This window comes from Ailuropoda melanoleuca, chromosome 6 (assembly GCF_002007445.2).
Source record: "Ailuropoda melanoleuca isolate Jingjing chromosome 6, ASM200744v2, whole genome shotgun sequence".
In the NCBI taxonomy this organism is placed as follows: domain Eukaryota; kingdom Metazoa; phylum Chordata; class Mammalia; order Carnivora; family Ursidae; genus Ailuropoda; species Ailuropoda melanoleuca.
The window spans coordinates 125,158,186-125,170,650 of NC_048223.1; positions in this window are offsets into that span (position 1 = coordinate 125,158,186).

A 12,465-nucleotide genomic window follows, 5' to 3' on the forward strand; every position below is an offset into this window, starting at 1 on the left:
GAAAGAAAGAAAGAAAGAAAGAAAGAAAGAAAGAAAGAAAGAAAGAAAAAAAAGGAATTCAGGTCTTAGTTCAAAGGTCATCCTCTCCCAGAGGTTTTCCTGAAAGCCCATCATCCACCTGATTTATTTGCTTGCTGCTTTATCTGCTGTCCCTCACTTAAACTATAAGCCCCATCAGAGCAGAAATTCTTGTCACTTGCATATCCTGAACACCTAGAACACCGCCCGACTCCCAGAGTGTTCCGGGGACCAGAAGGGGAGGGGTGGCACCAGGCCTTCAGTGTCACCATCACCAAATCAGGGCCCACCAGGCTGTCGAGGTCAGCGCCTCTCACGTGGCAGGGCCTGCCATGTGCCCCAGGGCAGGCAGCCTCACGCTGGGGGTCCTGCACCCCTAGGTCTCTTCTCAATCTGGAGGACCTCCTTTCTCTCTAATCTACACAGAGGGGAGAAGTCAGCACTGAAGGCCTCTGTGTCTGTGCCAGTGGGTCATTGGCCCCAGTCAGGGCAGCTCCCAACGGGGGTGGGGGGTGGGGGGAGGGCAGCAATGCACCCAAGGGGCTGCCAACACTCACAGCCACTGCAGGTAAGGTCACCTGGCTCTTGACGTCCAACAGCCTCTGCTTCCGGCCCTTCAGGGCCCCTGGGGGGAGCTTGTGTGGGAAGGGCCTGCCCCTAACAGAGAACTCATGGAAGAACCCAAATCCGTATCTCAACCATCATGCCGTGCAAACAGTGCTATGAGCTCTCGGCTGGGTGGCGGGAGAGCGGCATGGGGGAGACCCCTTCCCCCGCAGCTCCTCTGCCTATGTCAGCTCCTTCATTAGTTTCTTTCACAAGCAGTGGGGGAGCCCCGAGCTACAGATTTAATAGCCCTAGGAGATCCCATTCAAGTGGTGCTGTTCCTACAGGATTTCTCCATTACTCTCTGTACTTGAGGAAAGAAAAGAAGAAAATCAAGGAGGCCCAAAATACACCAAGAGCACCTGTTTCTTAAAACTGTTCCATTCTGCTGATTAAAAAAATAATAAAAAAGAATGAACTTCAGAAAACGTAGATCTCCTTGAAAACTGCGTTCACCAGGAATAGGAATTCTATGCATATCGCTTCTTAAATTAAATTCAAATAGCCTGAAGCTTTAATTTTCTATAACATGATAAAAACCCCGCAGGTTAACCCTGGAAGATATTCATGTGTCCACCAGTGGTTGGGAGCTGGGGGGGGGGGTGATCTTTGCATCTCAGAGTTCGAGCGGAGTGTGGTAGGTACAGAAGGATCTCAAACCCAAACGCTTGCCATGAGCGTACCTTACCTGGCCTCCCTCCTGTCTAGGACACTGGGTTCTTTCCAGGACAACCTGCAGCCAGCTGGGGGGCAGGGGAGCTAGGGGCCAGGTGGGCCAGGAGAAGCAACTGTCTCTTCAGGATTTTATCTCCCTGTATTCAGAGCTGCAAGGCTGTCCTGGGGTTCAGCAAGGTCCTAGCCATCTTCTGCTTGCCAAGAACAGAAGGGCCGGGCCCAGGAGACCCAGCAGCCGGCAGCTGGCAGCCTGCAGCCTTGGCCCTGCTTTCTGGCCTTGCCCTGCAATCCAGTAGAATGGCTTTCTAATTCCCATCTTACTGTGCACGCCCCTCCCTGCTGAAAACTCTCTGTGTGTCCACCTGCCCCTGAGACAGAATCCGCATGTCTCAGCCAGGCCCCTGAGGTCCTTCAGGTAGCACTATTCTACACTTCCCCCGCCCTGTGAATGATCCTGCTAGGGTCTGAATGTTTGTGTCCCCCCCACAATTCATGTGTGAAATCCTCGTGCCCAACAGGGTGGTTTTAGGAGATGGGGCCTTTAGGAGGTGATTAGTGGGATGAGTGCCCTTACGAGAGATGGCAGAGAGCTCCTGTACCTCTTCGGCCCTGTGAGGACACAGCAAGACTGTGCCATGAACCAGGGGACAGGCCTTCACCATATGGCTGTCAACACCTTGATCTTGGACTTCCAGCCTCCAAAACTTTGAGAAATAGTGTCTGCTGTTTATAAGTCACTCATACACTAAGACAGTTCCCTTTGCAGATCCTAGATTGTGGGGTCTTGTAGCAAACACACATGCATGTACTTGCCCCAGCGGTTTCCCACACCCCTGTGCCCTCTGCTCCCTGGCTGGCAGATTCCTCTCTCTAAAGCATGGGTTACCTCCGCAGCCCGGTTCCTGCTGCAGGGCTGTTTCCCTCTGCCACAGCCACCTGCTCCTGGAAACCCTTCTCCTGTGCCTCGTGCCCCTCAGCCCTGCCTCCTCTCAGCAGGGAGCTGGGGGGCTGCAGGGAGCAGAGAGTGTCCCAGAGTGTGGGATGGGGGGGATTTGAAGTGGGCACATGAATGAACACTTCTTTCTTAAGGTTGTTAGGCTTTTATTTTTAGTTACTTTCTACTTACACCAAGTAATACTGGTTCTCCTTTTCAAAAACATCTTACTTTTTTTTAAAGTCCCACACTTTTTGATTAAAAAAATATTAAGCAGGGTGCTTGGGTGGCTCAGTCACTTGGGCATCCAACTCTTGGTTTCGCCTCAGGTCATGATTTCAGGGTTGTGAGATCAAGCCCCCGAGTTGGGCTCTGTGCTCAGTGGGGAGTCTGCTTGTTCCCCTCTCTTCCCCCCCCCCCCGCTTGCTCTCTCTCTCTTTCTCATTTAAAAAAACATTAAGCAAATGACAGCACAAGTGGGGCTGGGTGTGGCAAAAGTCCTCAGGTTGACAGGAGTGGGTGTGATTTTAGAACCCGTGGCCCCCGTTTTTGTCCTCTCTTGCCAATTACGCCATTCTCTGGTGCTGTTCCCTAGTCTGTGGTCCTCCAGACGGTGGTCCCGGGGAGGGGGGACATCTCTTGGCTAAGGCTGTGTCCCCAGGAGGTGCACTGTGCCTGGCAAGCAGCGGGTACACCAGGCACACTTCTGGCCCTGAGCTGAGCCCTGTGGGCTCCCAGGCCCTCCACCGAGGCTAGGATACAGCTGGCTTGGCCCTGAGGCCACTTCCTCATTGCCTGTGGTCCCGGTCCTTGGATGACGGCCAAGGGACAGGGCGTGTGGGCCTGCCTGCATCTGGCTGTGACCCTGCCGAGAGGTTCTTACCCGCTGTACTGTTGAATTCTGCTCCCCGGGGGCTCCGCACAGCCTGCTCCAGGGCTCAGGAGGGAAGAGTGCTTGTTGCTGAGTGTGTCTGCGGTCCTGGGCTTGCCCTCTCCCCGGAAGGTCTGGGACTGGGCCTTCCATGATAATGAGCTTCAGGTACCTTGTGCAGGTTCACGAAAAGGTTCACAGGGATGGGTCCTGCCCTTGTTGTCACTGGGCTGCACCCTCGCGCTAACCAGGTCTGCTGGACCACAGGCCAGGGACTCGAGCTTGTAACGCTCTGAAGCTCGTGCTCTAAGTGACTCCGGCAGCACCCAGCAGGGAGGCTGTCACCCATGTATTCACTCACTCATTCATTCACTCAACAAACATCTATTAAGAATAGTAGCTGACTTTTTAAAAAAGATTTATTTATCTGAGAGAGACAGAGCACACAGCATGTGGGCAGGAGGGGCGGATGGAGAAAGAACGTGAAGCAGACTCAGAGCTGAGCATGGAGCCCAACGCAGGGTCCGATCTCACGACCCTGAGATCAGACCTGAGCCGAAACCAAGAGCCGGCCGCTTAACCGATTGTGCCCCCCCCAGGTGCCCCAATAGTAGCTAACATTTATTGCACACTCACTATGCTCCAGACGGTGAACAAAAATGCTTTCCATACAGTTATCTGCAAATGGGAGGCTGTAATTAAGTGAGATAATGCATGAGCTCAATAAGGGCTGCCTGTTTGTGTTATTATTACTCTCATCTTACTATTATTGGCCCCAGGTGCTAGGCTCCGCACAGAGGATGCATGAGGCTCCTTCCCAGCCCGTGGGGCAGCCACAGATAATTACAGGATCGGGTAAGTCCGAGTAAACACTGTCTCAGAGGGAAGGGCTTCTGTGAGTACTATCGAGGGAGGGACCAACCTGCCTGGAGGGTGGAAAATCTCCTCTGGCTGATCTCTGACCCAGGCTGGGATGGCATGAGCCCTGGCCACAAGGAGAAAGGTGCAGGGATGCAGTACTGGCCGAGGAAGGCTTCAGTTTAGGGCAACTCTATCTGTGCTCGAGGGCAGAACAAGTGTCCAGGGACCTGGAGAGAGTGGGTGTGGTCGGGGCCAGGAGGAGAGTGGTGAGGACCTTGAGAGCATCAGGGTAGCACCGTGCTTACGGTGGCCGGTGGGGGGGGGTGCAGGAGGGCTGGGGTGTGCCTGCGCAGTGGGTGGTAAGCTGGGAGGTAGAGCCTGGGTGAGGAGGCCGCCCCAGCAGGGTTGTCCTGGGCCCCGGCCACATCGAGCTGAGAGCCAGCAGGCTGCCCCCGTGAGGCCTGGATCTCCATGGATCTCATGGCACCAGGACACTGACAACTGCCTCTTCAGGTAGTTTGAATTTCACTCTGAAGACTCATACATCTGTGTCCAACCCCTTCCAAGAGGACAGGGCTGTCCACATGGTCTAGCGGTCCAGGTGGCCCTTCTGTGGTCTGGGCAATGGGAGTCCACGGGCTTCACTGTGTGCCTTCAGGCTGCTAGGACCTGGAAGCAGGGAGATCCAAAGAGAACCGCTCTCTGAGGACTAGGAGTCTGAGGGCCTGGCTGCAGCCCCTGTCAACCTCTGGTCTGCAAGGTAAGCATAAGAACAAGGCCTGGCCTATCCACATAGCTTGGCTGCCATCGTGGGTCACATAGTTGGTTAGAAGTCTGGGGTCTGACGTTCGAACGATGGGGTTTAGCTTTGACTCTCCGTTCTAGGTGTGAACTCTGAGCAAGTTACCAGGAACCTTTAGGAGCCCCAGGTTCTTCTGTAAAACGGGGATAACCATAGGGCAAAACGCATAGGTTGTCATGAGGGTTAATTGCTCTTGGCACATTAGTGGGAACATTCTCGGTAAATTGGCTGTTATTGAGCATGTGTTTAATTTGTGAGTGTCAAAACTCTAAAAGACTTCCCAAATTCATCACCCCTCCTTTCCTCTTAACTAGTTCTCTAGATCCAGTTCCTCCTCTCTCCAGTCCACGTGCCCCTCTGCCACCAGAGTGAGCTTCCTAAGGCACGGACTTGGATCGTACTGCCCCTTGGCATGGTAGATGCAGCCCTTCCCAGCTGACCCCATATCCTGCCATATCCAGCCCCCATTCTCCAGTCCCAGGCACGGAGCACCTTCCCCACCTGGGTTACTTCTCACGTTGTTCCCTTTTGCCCAGAATGACATGTCTCCATCCTGTATCACCTTGTCCCCAGATTGTCACCTCTTTGTCTGCTTTCTTGGATTCCTCCAGGGAGCACACATTTCTTTTTCTTCCAGACACTGCTAAGTCTCTGGAGGCAGGTGTATGGGTGTGTGTGTCTGCGCCCCGGACTAACATCCCTGGAGCCTTCTGGAGGTTGGCACTCACCTAGACTTCCCCATGGTGGCTGAGGATGAACGTCTGGGCCAGGGGATCAGGCTGTGGGGCTCAGAAGAGAAAGTGCTGCCTCTGCCCTTTGAATGTCAGATGGCAAGATCGAGACCTTGGAGCAGGGCTGCAGCCCACATCCTGTCCCTGGCCTTCTGGTGACTCTGGGTGACCAGCAAGTTGATGGGAAGCCTCAGCAGCTGCTGTGCAGGGGAGTGCCACAGGCAGGGATGGGACATTTATTCTCACTGGAAGCTGCAAATCCAAGGTCAGGCTGTCGGCAGGTTAGGCTCTCCCTGAGGCCTCTCTCCATGGTCACTTTCATGGCCTTACCTCTGTGCGCATGTGTCCCTGATGTCCATCTGTGTGTCCAGGTCTCCTCCTCTGGTAAGGACACCAGTCAGGTTGGGTCAGGGCCATCCCTATTGGCCTCATTTAACACAATCATCGGTTGACTGATTGATGGAAGTATGGTTAACATACAGTGTTACAATTGTTTCAGGTGTATAGTATCATGATTCAACAATTCTATATATTTCTCAGTTCTCATCTCGATAAGTGTACCTTTGATCCCCTTGGTGTATTTTACCCATCTCCCTACCCACCTGCCCTCTAGCAATCACCAGTTTGTTCTCTGTATTTAAGAGTCTGTCTTTTGTTTGTCTCTTTTTTGTCTGTTTTTTTTTTTTTTTAAGATTTTTAAGTAATCTCTATACCCAACGTGGGGCTTGAACTTACAACTGAGATTAAGAGTTGTATGCTCTGGTGACTGGGCCAGCCAGGCGCCCCTGTTTTGTTTCTCAAATTCCATGTATGAGTAAAATCATATGGTATTTGTCTTTCCCTGACTTATTTCCCTTAGCATTATACTCTCTAGATCCATCCATGTTGTTGCAAATGGCAAGATTTCATTCTTTTTTATGGCTGAGTAATAGTCCATTATATATATATACGCACACATGCCACATCTTCTTTTTCCGTTCATCGATCAATGGACCCTTGGGCTGTTTCCATATATTGACTATTGTAGAGATGCTGCAATAAACACAGGAGTACATATACCTTTTTGAAGTACTGTTTTCATTTTCTTCGGGAAAACAGTAATGGAATTACTGGATCATATGGTGATTCCATTTTTAATTTTTTGTGGAACCTCCACACTGTTTTTCACAGTGGCTGCACCAGTTCGCACCCCCACCAACAGTGCACGAGGGTTCCTTTTTCTCCACATCCTCGCCAACACTTGTTATTTCTTATCTTTTTGATTTTAGCCATTCTGACAGGTGTGAGGTGGTATCTTGTCGTGGTTTTTATTTGGATTTCCCTGAGGATGAATGATGTGGAGCATCTTTTCATGTGTTTGCTGTTCATCTCTGTGTCTTTTTTGGAAAAAAGTCCATTCAGGTCCTCTGACCATTTGTAATGGAATTATTTGTTGTTGTTGTTTTTGTTTTGTTGCTGAGTTGTATAAGTTCTTTACATATTTTGGATATTAACCCCTTATTGGATAGATCATTTGCAAATATCTTCTCCCACTCGGTAGCTTGCCTTTTTGTTTTGTTGATGGTTTCCTTCGCTGTGCAAAAGCTTTTTATTTTGGTGTAGTCCCAACAGTTTAATTTTCCTTTTGTTTCTCTTACCTCAGGAGACATATCTAGAAAAATGTTGGTAAAGGCGATGTCAGAGAAATTACTGCTTACGTTTTCTTCTAAGAGTTTCACGGTTTCAGGTCTCACATTTAGGTCTTTAATCCATTTTGAGTTTATTTTTGTGTATGGTATAAGAAAGTGGTCCAGTTTCATTCTTTAGCATGTGGCTGTTCAGGTTTTCCCAGTGTCATTTGTTGAAGACTCAGTCACCTTTGTAAAGGACTTATCTTCAAATACAGTCACCTTCTGAGGTACTGGGGGTTAGGGCTTCAACATATGAATTTTGGGAGACACAGTTCCGTGCATAACAGTGAGTCCCCAGAGAATAGCCAGGTGATGTCCAAAGAAGGAAGGGGGGGCAGACAAACCCAACAAATGCCCACTGTATCTCTTGACCACCTCTTCACATGGCCAAGATGCCCATGTCCCATGACCACAGCAGTGAGCATGTGCAGAACCAGAGACAGGAACGGTCTCATCTGAATAAGTTTAAAAGGAAGAGGCTAAGAGAATCCCAGAATTTCCCAGCTAGAATAGGGTACCTTAGAGATATCTACCACCAATCCCACCATGACTGTAATAGCTCCCATTTCTGGGCACTTACTCTGACTTTATGGTCTCAGTTTTTTGTTTTTTTTTTTTCTCAGTATTTTTTGTGTTTTCCTCTACATTTTTAGGTACATGGAGCATATTGATAATACTGCTTTAAGGTCTTTGTATCTCCACCTGTTTCTACTGATGGATATTTCCCCCCCTGGTTATGGGCCATATTTTCCTGCATCTTTGCATGCCTGGTCACTTTTGGTAGGATGCCAGACACCATAACCTTTTACATTGTTGGGTGCTGGATTTTATTGTATTCTTTAAAATAGCATTGGACTTTGTCCTGGAGCTATTTAGTTACTCGGCTCAGTTTCATTCTTTGGAGCTTGTTTTCCAGCTTTATTATGGCCTAGAGCAGCCTTTAGTTTAGGGCTAATGGAGCCCCACTACAAAGGTGTGATGCTTTGGAGGACCGTACTTGTCCCACTCTATATTCTGAGCTCTTTGCACACTGCCCAGAGGGAGTACTAAACTGTGTGAGCTCTGGGAATTATTTGGGGCCTGTTACTTTCTGGTCTTCTTCTCACAACCGGCTTCATGAAGTTTTAATCCACACGTGCATAGTATCCAAAGACCAAGGGCAGCCGTTTTGCAGATCTCTGGGATCCTCTTTCTTTGTGGGCAGCCCCATCCTCCTGGGTACTCTGACCCTCAAGTCCTAGCAGCCGTGGCTTCTCTGAATTCCAGTTAGTCTCCAGTGAGTGAGATCCTAGGCTTGGCTGAGTACCCTTTCTTGTGCTGCAGCCCCCAAAACTGCATCTAGGAAGCCAGCCGGGCAACTGTATGACACACTCCATTCATTTTGCTCCAATCAGGGATCATAGTCCGGCCCTGCCTAACATCTGGTGCCTGAAGACCATTCATTCCTCTGGAGCCCCTACCAGCATTAAGCTCTGCTACAATTATCTCATTAAATCTTCACAACACCCTAGAAATCAGACTATTTTAAAGACCAGTGGCCAGGTAACTTTCCCAGAGTCAGACAGCTTCCAAGGTCTTGGCCACCATGTCTGGTTGATTCTATGACTACTATCCTGCACTGTTGGAGGACCCCACAGTTCACAGTTGAGGAGAAACATAAGAGCATCCAGCCTCCAAGGGCAAGGCCTCAGCTGCCTTGCCACCCAGATTCAGGGCTCCTCTGATTTCAGGATACTCTGTCTCCTGCAGGTGTCCTGGCCCCCAGCTCCAGAGCTCATTTCTTTGGGTACTCAGTGTAGGTAGGACTGCTTTGTGTGCATTTATATTCGTAGTCACATTTGCCCACAAGGCACATTGGTGCAGGAGGCAGCATCCTCTACTGAACAACATATTTGCTTTGTGGAGCTGGTGGAGGTTGAACACCCAGGGTCTGCCTTCATAATCTTCATGCAGAATGCTGAGCAGCGCACTTGGGAGGCAAGGCAGAGGCTGAGCTGTCTGAGTGAGGGCAGTCCAGACTACTATTTCTCAAGTCAGGTTTTAAATCTCAAGGCCTTCCTTTCCCCCATTTTGACTTTATTTTATAGAAAATTTCAAACATATAAAAGAGTAGAGACAAAACATTCATAGACCTATCACCTAGATTGAACAATTTTATCTGTTTCTTTTTAGTATTTTATTTTATTTTTTAAAAAGATTTTATTTGAGAGAGAGAGAGAGAGAGAGAGAGGGAGAGCATAAGTGAAGGGGAGAGGGGCAGAGGCAGAGGGAGAAGCAGACACCCTGCTGAGCAGGGAGCCCAGATCCCAGGACCCTGAGATCATGACCTGAGCCGAAGGCAGACGCTTAACCAACTGAGCCACCCAGGCGCCCCTTATTGTGATGAACACAATGACAGTTCTCTTCTAAACGCTTCAGCATACACCTCAAAAATACAAGGGCATTTTTCAACATAACCACAATAATACCATGATCACATCAAGCAAAATAAATAACTTAAAAATATTATCTAAGACTGGTTCATAGTTAAAACCTCTCTTGTCCTTAACATCTTTAGAGTGCTTTTTAAAAGTAGTATGCCATCAAGGACTGTACTTTGCATTTGAATGTCATATTTCTCAAGTCTTTCAAAGTCTAGAATGGTTCTATCTACCCAGTTTTCTCCATAATAGTTTCTTGTTGAAGACACCAGACCAGTGTCCTATAGAAGGTCCTACCTTCTGTCTTTGTCTGACTGTATTTCACGTCATGTCATACAACCTCTTTGTCTATGTAAACTGAAGGTTAGTTGTGAAGTCTTGAATATACCTTTTCTGTGCTATGTCACCTTGTGCACTGTGACCACGTGCCTGGTCATCTAATATGATGTGGCTATCTGTCACTGGCTCCAAGGGACAGCAAGTAGATGCCTCACTGCACGACCACGTTCCTCCCCTTTCAAGTGACAAGCAGTCTGTGGTCAAGCCCTTTGTATCAAACCCCCACATCCACGTCCTGCTCTCATCTGTATCACCTGCTGCAAATAAATGTCTCCCCCTAATCACCTTGCCTTCTAGCAATCTCCAACGGGCAAGATTTTGCTGAATATACTTCCTGAATTTGTACTGTAAATATGGAAATTTTTTTCAAATTAAAAGCAATTTTATTTTTTTTTTAATTTTTTTATTTTTTAAAGATTTTATTTATTTATTTGACAGAGATAGACAGCCAGCGAGAGAGGGAACACAAGCAGGGGGAGTGGGAGAGGAAGAAGCAGGCCCATAGCAGAGGAGCCCGATGTGGGGCTCGATCCCATAACGCCGGGATCACACCCTGAGCCAAAGGCAGACGCTTAACCGCTGTGCCACCCAGGCGCCCCCAAATTAAAAGCAATTTTAATTTAATTTTCCAAATTGAAAACTATAATATAGATTATGACATTTCATGGCTCCATCTCAAGGTTCTGCCATATGTTGAGATCACTAGTCTGAACTCCCACTGATGCTTAGGACTGGGACATCTAGGAACTCCAGTGCCCTTGGGCAGATCACACCTACAAGCACAGCACAGACCTAAGTCCTGCATGAGGCCTGGCAGGTGTGGATGAGATCTGTGGCCCAGGCATGTAGACTCAGGAGTTAAAAATGGCTGCAACATGCAGGGCTCCTGGAACTGGAGATGTAGCCAGTCCCAAGCTCATATAACCACGGGGCAAGGAGCCAGGGCCGTGGACTTGATTTAGAACCACAAGTTGAGACCACTGCTGGAGTCAGCCAGGGAATGCTGACAAACCTCAGAGCTGCAAGAACTGTGGCCACACGTACAATATCTCAGCCAAACTAGGGCACACTTTGCAAGAATGGGACCAAAGCCTCCATGTCTCAAACATATGGTCTGTGGTCCATCTGGAGCTTTAAAGTTCTGATTTGGAAAGTCATTTATATGACAGTATTACACAAATAAACAAATATGTACTTATTTATATATTCAGTGCGTCACCTTTATCAGAGCACAAGTGGCCACTGTTCTAGAAAATGTGAACCGTGAGGTTATCAGACACAGAACTGGAGGCAGCAGCAGAGGAGGAAGCCAACTATAGTTATGGTGTCTTACGTGTGCAGCCACATATTCTCCTGTGATCCTCAGAAGAGCCCCATGCAGTTGGCACTATTACCCCTAGTTTATAAGTGGGAATCAGAACCCTCAGAACAGAAGAGTGACCAGAAATGGAAGGAGGATGGCCACACTGCTGGCAGTGGCTAGCCCAGGCCTCCTGAGTCTGTGTGACTCTGAAGCGCCTGCTCTTTCACTACAACACCCATCTTCCCCAATGTGTAGCCAAACAAGCAGAATTGAAATTGAGCATAAAAAAGGTGGTTAAGTATCACCAAAATTTGTTTGCCAGATTTCCTTTGCAGAACCAGAATTCCTAGCATGACCCTTCTTCTGTAGGCTTATTTTGTGTCCCTTTCTCGTTTTTCCTTACGCTTTGGTCTTTCAGTTCCTTGAGGCATATGTGTTCTCCAGCCCAGGGCCTTTGTACATGATGTTCCCTCAGCAGTTCGCCTAGCTAGTTTCTATGTGTCCTTAAAGATCGGGCTTATGTTGCTTTCTCAGGGAAGCGCTTCCTGACCTGGAGGAGCCAGGCCACCATGCCAGCTGTCTCAGGGCAACCCTCCTGCTCCCATACAGCCCTTCACAGTTGCTTCTCTTTCAAGTGGTCAGAGTCACCAGGCCATGGGTTCAGGGTCCGAGACCGTGAGGTTTCTACTTTCCACAGAAGGCTTAAAGTGCATGCATGAAGCCACATGTGATTGGAGCCCAGGCTGCTTTCCTCTGCGGGATTGAAGTTCCTTATCAGTAGAATAAGGCCTGTAACTTTCTATGAACCTGAGGTTGAATCTCATGAGCTCTCAAGTCACACCCTATCCTCTTGTACGCAGCAGGTTCTCTGGCACCCACAGACTGAAAGGCTCCTAGGACATTCCAAAGTGTATTTCATCTGCATTCTGGGTGGGATGCTGAGACTTTCCTGGCTCAGAGTGGCCCCAAGGGTGGGCAATGGCATTCTCTGCAGCAGAACAGTGGCCCACCTGGCTTTTCCTAGGCCCTACTAGCTCCCTCCCCAGCTCTGCCACCCAGTGTCCTTCCCACTCCATGGAGCCTTTCATCTTTTATACCTGCCTTCCTGCAGTCCTCAAAGGCTTCCAGCCCTAATGCCATTGTCACTGGTTCTTGGGGGCATGACAGAGGACAGCCAGTTAATAGTATTTCGAATTAACTCCACTTACTGAGCATTCTGAGATTTCTCCTTCCTC